Source organism: Canis lupus, chromosome 6 (assembly GCF_048164855.1).
Source record: "Canis lupus baileyi chromosome 6, mCanLup2.hap1, whole genome shotgun sequence".
Taxonomy (NCBI): Eukaryota; Metazoa; Chordata; class Mammalia; order Carnivora; family Canidae; genus Canis; species Canis lupus.
In genome coordinates, this window is record NC_132843.1 from 23196887 (window position 1) to 23203176 (window position 6290).

General features: G+C 34.0%; 1 non-coding gene across 1 annotated transcript; it reads right to left on the reverse strand.

The window, feature by feature from the left end:
• Positions 1-4607: 4607 nt before the first annotated feature.
• Positions 4608-4680, reverse strand: TRNAK-UUU (transfer RNA lysine (anticodon UUU)). The gene has a single exon. It is a non-coding gene; the product is annotated as a tRNA-Lys (tRNA).
• Between the last annotated feature and the right edge of the window lie 1610 nt (positions 4681-6290).

Here is a 6290-nt window from a genome sequence, read left to right on the forward strand (position 1 = left end):
GGGTTTTTAAAAAGAAGGATAAACTGTTGATCAGAGGTGAATTAGTACAATTTGTAAATACAGGCTTATTGATGGAAAGAAAACTTGGTCTAGAACTGGCATTTTGTTTTTCAAATTTTTCGTTTTATGCATTCACAAATATTATTCAATGTCATTAAACTTTTAAAAAATGATTTTATTTATTTATTCATGAGAGACACACAGAGAGAGGCAGAGACATAGACCGGGGGAGAAGCAGGCTCCCTGCGGGGAGACCCATGAAAGACTTGATCTTGGCACTTGATCCCAGGACTCAATCTGGGAACCTTGGGATCACACCCTGAGCTGAAGGCAGATGCACAACCACTGAGCCACCCAGATATCCCATCATTAAACTTTCTAAAAATAAATCTTTGGACAAATGTTCAGGCATTAAATTCCTTAAGTAATACAGTCTAAGGGCTCTTTTCTGAAAATAACAACTATTTCTCCAGGTTTTATTTAATTAAATTAAATGTAGTTTTGATCATTGAAATTTATAACATTTATATGTAATGTCATGGTTGACTCCAACTATCCCATGAATACAATACCCTTTATTGGTAAATATTTGTATTTATTTCATCTATCACTAAAACAAACAGGAAAATATTCTTCTCCAGTTAACAAACCAGATATTTAGGAAAAAGAAGAAAAGGTCTTTTCTAAACTCTAGGAGTATGGTTACTGAAAAATGACATACTTTTGTAAATAAGGATGTGTGAAGATCTTATCTTAATTTGGGGAAAATGTTGAATTCATATTTTGAAAATAATTAAATAGTTTAAATTACACACATGTAATATAATACTTTAAATAATGAGCCTCATCTGGTTTACAGAAATATTCACAAAATGATTTTGGTCATCTGTCTTGACTGAGTATCTGTTGATTTAAAATATCCAAAATAAAAATTTCTGTCTAAATGTATTTCCAAGCAAGTATTATTAAAATAGGAATGATTACTAGGAGACGAGAAATGTTCTCAATAGCAATATAGGAAAAATATGAACCTTGCTAAAATCTCTGCTTGATTTCAATACTGTTTCTAGATGAAGTAAATCATGGTCAATAATAAAATAAAAGTGAAATATACAACACTTGTAATTCTAGTTTACTGTTAATTTTTTCATTGCTTCCGAAAACTGAGCTGTCTTTACTTGTGTAATTGGTAGCTCATTGATTTACATATTCATTCAACAAATATTATTAAAGGGTGAAACATATGCCAGGCACTTATCAGGCAGTGCTTCTGGGAGCCTCCCTGGTTAGGGAGTACTTATGAGCAGACTTGTTAAGTAAACTCAGATTTATTTTTAAGTGTAGATTGATCAAATTATGTAAATGTCTATATTACTGAATAAAGTGAAGTATTTATTGTTGTTGTTTTCTTAAATCTTTCCCCACACTAATAAAGTACTCTAGAATTTAAATTAGATACTTCTCTGTATCCTTCATTAATGACAGCATCACAGGCTATGTGGATGGTGGATGTGTTAGAGCACTGTCCTGAAGTTCTTACATCTACTAAAATTCTGAAATTATTGTGAATATGCACTGCATCTCATTGTTACCAAAATAAGGTAAATCATTGCTTCCCAAAGAAGCTTGATGACCTTCAAATGTTTATGGTTATACTTTCATCGTAAGATCTTATCATGATTATGTCTTTTTAGTAACTACAAAGTCCATTATTCATTGGGTTCCTTTTTTTATCATTTTGAATGGTCAGTCTTTCCTTCCTTTCAAACTATTTTATCTCAAACCACTTTGTACTTACAATGCCTTAACTACTTTTGGCAATAAGAATGCTGAGGAAAGGAGGTTGATTAAAAACGTAAAAATATATAAATATTTTTTTTATTTTATCATTTTTTTCAAAACTTTAGTTTTTAGTAATTATTTTATATCAAATTGACTTCTATTTTCATTTTACTTTTTAAAAAATAATACTTTGAGTTTGGTATTTTTTACATTTTTTGTTTTCTTTTTTTAAGATTTATTTATTTATTTTAGAGAGAGAGAGAGAGCTGGGGGAGGCAGAGGGAGAGAGCATCTCAAACAGACTCCCCACTGAGCATGAAGCCCGACACAGGGCTTGATCCCAGGATCCTGAGATCATGACCTGAGCCAAAATCAAGAGATAGACATTTAACTGACTGAACCAACCAGGTGCACCTCTTTTTGCTTTTTAATAATTTGAGTTTATATATTTTTATTTCATTATTTCCCAAGGCTTGTGCAGTGAGCCAATTACTTTTCATTCCCAAATAGTAATTTAATTTCCATTTTTGAAAAAAATTGTTATGAAAACCTGGAAAGAAAAAGTAAAACTTGATAGATTTTAATTTTTCTAGAGTTTTTCGTATCAATTTCTAATTTTACAAGACTTTCTCTATTTTCCTAAGAAGAGTACTCAATGGCTATTGAATACTAAAAATTACCTGGAATCTACTTTCTTAGTTTGTGAGAAAAAATAGGAAGTGGTGATATTTGATAATGGTATAACTCAGAATAGTCACATTATATTTAATGTGCATAAAATACTTACCATGGTGTCATTTTTCAACAAAATAGCACCATAAGGATTATTCTCAGTATTCAGACACACCGCCCCCAACCCCACCCCCCCACACAGACTCATATATACCTTTTACTCCTCTGCCAAACTCTTTATCTCTCTTTTTCTATTATTTTACCAAAGCCTGGTAGAAGACTATATAATAATTTAATATTGGCAGAAATAAGCTTTATTTAGAAAATAAAATCTACCATAATATTGTGATCCAATTTTATTTAGTAAAGACCTTGGGATTTGCCATCTTCTTACTTATTTCCAATAGTGCACATAGTGATGTGCTGGCGTAAATGGCAGGAAGATCACCATGGCTTGGGGGTGTAAGCAAAGAAGCATGCATGAATAATATACATGACGATTAAAGAGAGGCAGCAAAAATAAATAAAACATTAAATTCCAATCTACCAACGGCACTTGAAATAATATACTTGGCATCATATGACAAAATTATTCTATTAGAAAAATAATAGTTGGCTAACACCTGTAAATACTCCACTTAAATGGCACAAGCAGTGGAGCATCAGGCCCATTTAGAGTTTGCCAGGACCATGAATGACACCTACGGATTTGACTGGAGATTATAAAATCTTCAGCTGAGCACATAGATGTGTCTATGGTTCCCCTCCTTTTGGGGGGAGGCCTTCTCATGCAAGGGGCACATGTACAGAAGGCTCCAGCCAACGAACTTCCTGACATATTTTAGAAGAGTAACTATGGGAGGGAGATTTTCATGTTTCCTGTGTATTCAAAAATTCATACACATTTTATTTAAGTCAACTATACTGTGATCAACTGCAATATCTCTGGAGAATATTTTCCCCTCTTTATTAGAATTTTCCAATCTTCAATCATTTGGGATGAAATAAATTTAAGCCTAACTCCATAAACAAAATTTGTCCTATTCTCTCTCTGTTCCTAAAGATCTATAGAGCAAGCAAGCACATTTCCAGAAGCATATAAGATTGGAAAGTAATTTCAATTTGCTAGACTTATTTATTTCCAAACTTAACTTTTCATATTTTGTTGTCAGATTGTCCTAGTTTATATCGGTTTTGGGTTAAACTCTGGATTATAGAAACAAATAGAAATACAAAGGACCTCTTACCTAGGAGAATTAACTCAAGTATAAGCTGAAGAGCAGTTGGAAGCTCAAAATTCATTTCCAGGGCAGAGCGGGATATTAATATTTACTGAGAGCTTACTACATATTAAGCACGGCACTGAGTGCATGTACACAGACCATCCTCTTTAATCTTCACCACAATCTCATGAGTTTGGTAAAATCATTACCCCATATTATAGGTGAGGTACTAGAAGCTTGGATGTACGGAGTAACCAACTCAAAGTCAAACAACCAGGAAATGTTAGAGCCTTATTTGAAGGTGAGCTCTTCTTCCAGGGTTTCTCAACCACTGATATTCTTAAACATTGATGCTTATAACTATTGATGGGCTGTTTTCAAATAGTTCAATCTTTGGGGACATTGACACTTCAGCTTCTCAAGTAAAGGTTATAGGAAAAGAGCCTAATTTCTAATTCTTCTCTAATTTCCTGGTTGACCCTTTCATCTTTTAGCAGGATAGTCCTTAACCCTCCACGTGTTTGAAATCCTTCCTCTTGTGATTTAGTTCTAATTTCAAAGCATTATGGTCTGAAAATATGCAGGGGACGATCCCAATCTTTTGGTAAGAGCCTAATTTCTTATCATTTGGTATATACCTTTAGTTATTTTATTATGATTTGTTCTACAGAAGCAGAACAGAGCTTACTGAGTAAAGAGAGACACATGAACAGATGTGCACAAAAGAGATCTAGGCATTAAACCCCCGGGAGCCTATGGAACGAGTGAATGAAATTGCCTTTCCTGAGTCCAAAACTCAGGTTCTAGGCTGAAGAGAGAGGGCTATAGTTTCCCCTTGGTCTCAGGCAGAGAAAATTCGAATTCTCTGTTGCAACTCTAATCCTCTGTTCTTTTTTAAGTTTATTTCTTTATTTGTTTAAGTAATCTATATACCCAACATGGGGCTCAAACTCATAACCCTGAGATCAAAAGTCACATGCTCTTCCAACTGAGCCAGCTAGGCATCCCACCACTTATAATATTCTTAATCATTATTTATTTAGGTAAGCCATACCTAAAGAAAAGACAGATGAAGTGAATTTTAAAGAAGAAACACTTCTCTAACCTATCAAAATTAGAATTTCCTAAATAAGGATGAATACAACCATCACTTCACCATTTAAAGATATGCTGCTCCTTTCCTATCATTAAAACTAAATATGTTGGGACGCCTGGGTGGCTCAGTGGTTTGGCGCCTGCCTTCGGCCCAGGGTGTGACCCTGGAGACCCAGGATCGAGTCCCACATCGGGCTCCCTGCATAGACCCTGCTTCTCTCTCTCTCTGCCTCTCTCTGCCTATGTCTCTGCCTCTCTCTCTGTATCTCTCATTAATAAATAAATAAAATCTTAAAAAAACCCTAAATGTGTCAAAATTCAAAGAGAAAGCCTTTGCCATCCTTTGTTTCCCTTAATGTTTCCTTTATTTCCCACAAGATGCCCTCCTCAACCTCCTCTCTCCTCAACAGAGTATACATCTTTGAACCTCATGCTCTGTTTATACAGCCTCACAGAACTACCCCAGATTCCTACTCTAATTTCCTTCTTTAAAATAGTCGATGCCTCTTCCTTTTCCTTAAACACCACCCCTTTCTTGGGAATACTATATGTTATATTCAGCAGAAAATAAATCAGAATAAATATAATTCATACTAAGATATGAATAACTGCAAATCCTAATAGGTACGTATAAAGGGCACTGTGGGACAGATCTAAGCTTGAACCTGGTCTTTTCTCCCATTTACTCACTAGGGAGTTTCTCTGAATCTCAGTTTCTTCTCTCTATAAAATGGGCAGAATAACACCTGATAGGCTTGTCGTGATGATTAAATGTGATAATATTTATGCAAAGTGATGACCGGATACCCTGGATTACTAGTAAATATTATTTACCCTCTTATTTGAGTCTATGACAATATTTAAACAGGTTAAAGAAGAAATTTTTTACATTCCTAAATCACAGGTTGGCAGTGTTTTAAAATGAAGTGTGGAAGTCCTTATTAGATCAGTCAAATCATTCTACTTCTAGCAATAGTCAGTGGAATGGGTTTTCATAAAACACATGTTATAAATAGAAACATATAGAGATAGTCATGCACTAAATCCCACTCAAGACGTACTTCATTAAAATAGAGAATAGCTTTAGATGTAGTTAGCAATATATTCAACAAACCATTTACTAGATGCATGGTTTAGGCAAGAGGCTGCATTGTGTTCATACAGATAAAGAAGACAGGAGCTGTGGAAACATACAGAGAAAATACCCAATCCTGTTGAACAGGGGCTAAGCTCAAAGTCTTTAACTCATATCAAATTATTAACTTAGCTGCACTTTTTAAAAAATACATTATCTCTCCCCTTAAGATTTGAGGAAGACTTGGGAGCACAGAATTTCTGCCAAAAGTTTCCAGAAAGCCATATGAAAATAGTGGTTGTGAAAGAAAGAAAGAAAGAAAGAAAGAAAGAAAGAAAGAAAGAAAGAAAGAAAGAAAGAAAGAAAATAGTGGTTGTAAAAAGATTTATTTCTTCTTTTTTACTTAAGGAAATTTCATTCAAAAGTTAATAATAATTAAGAAA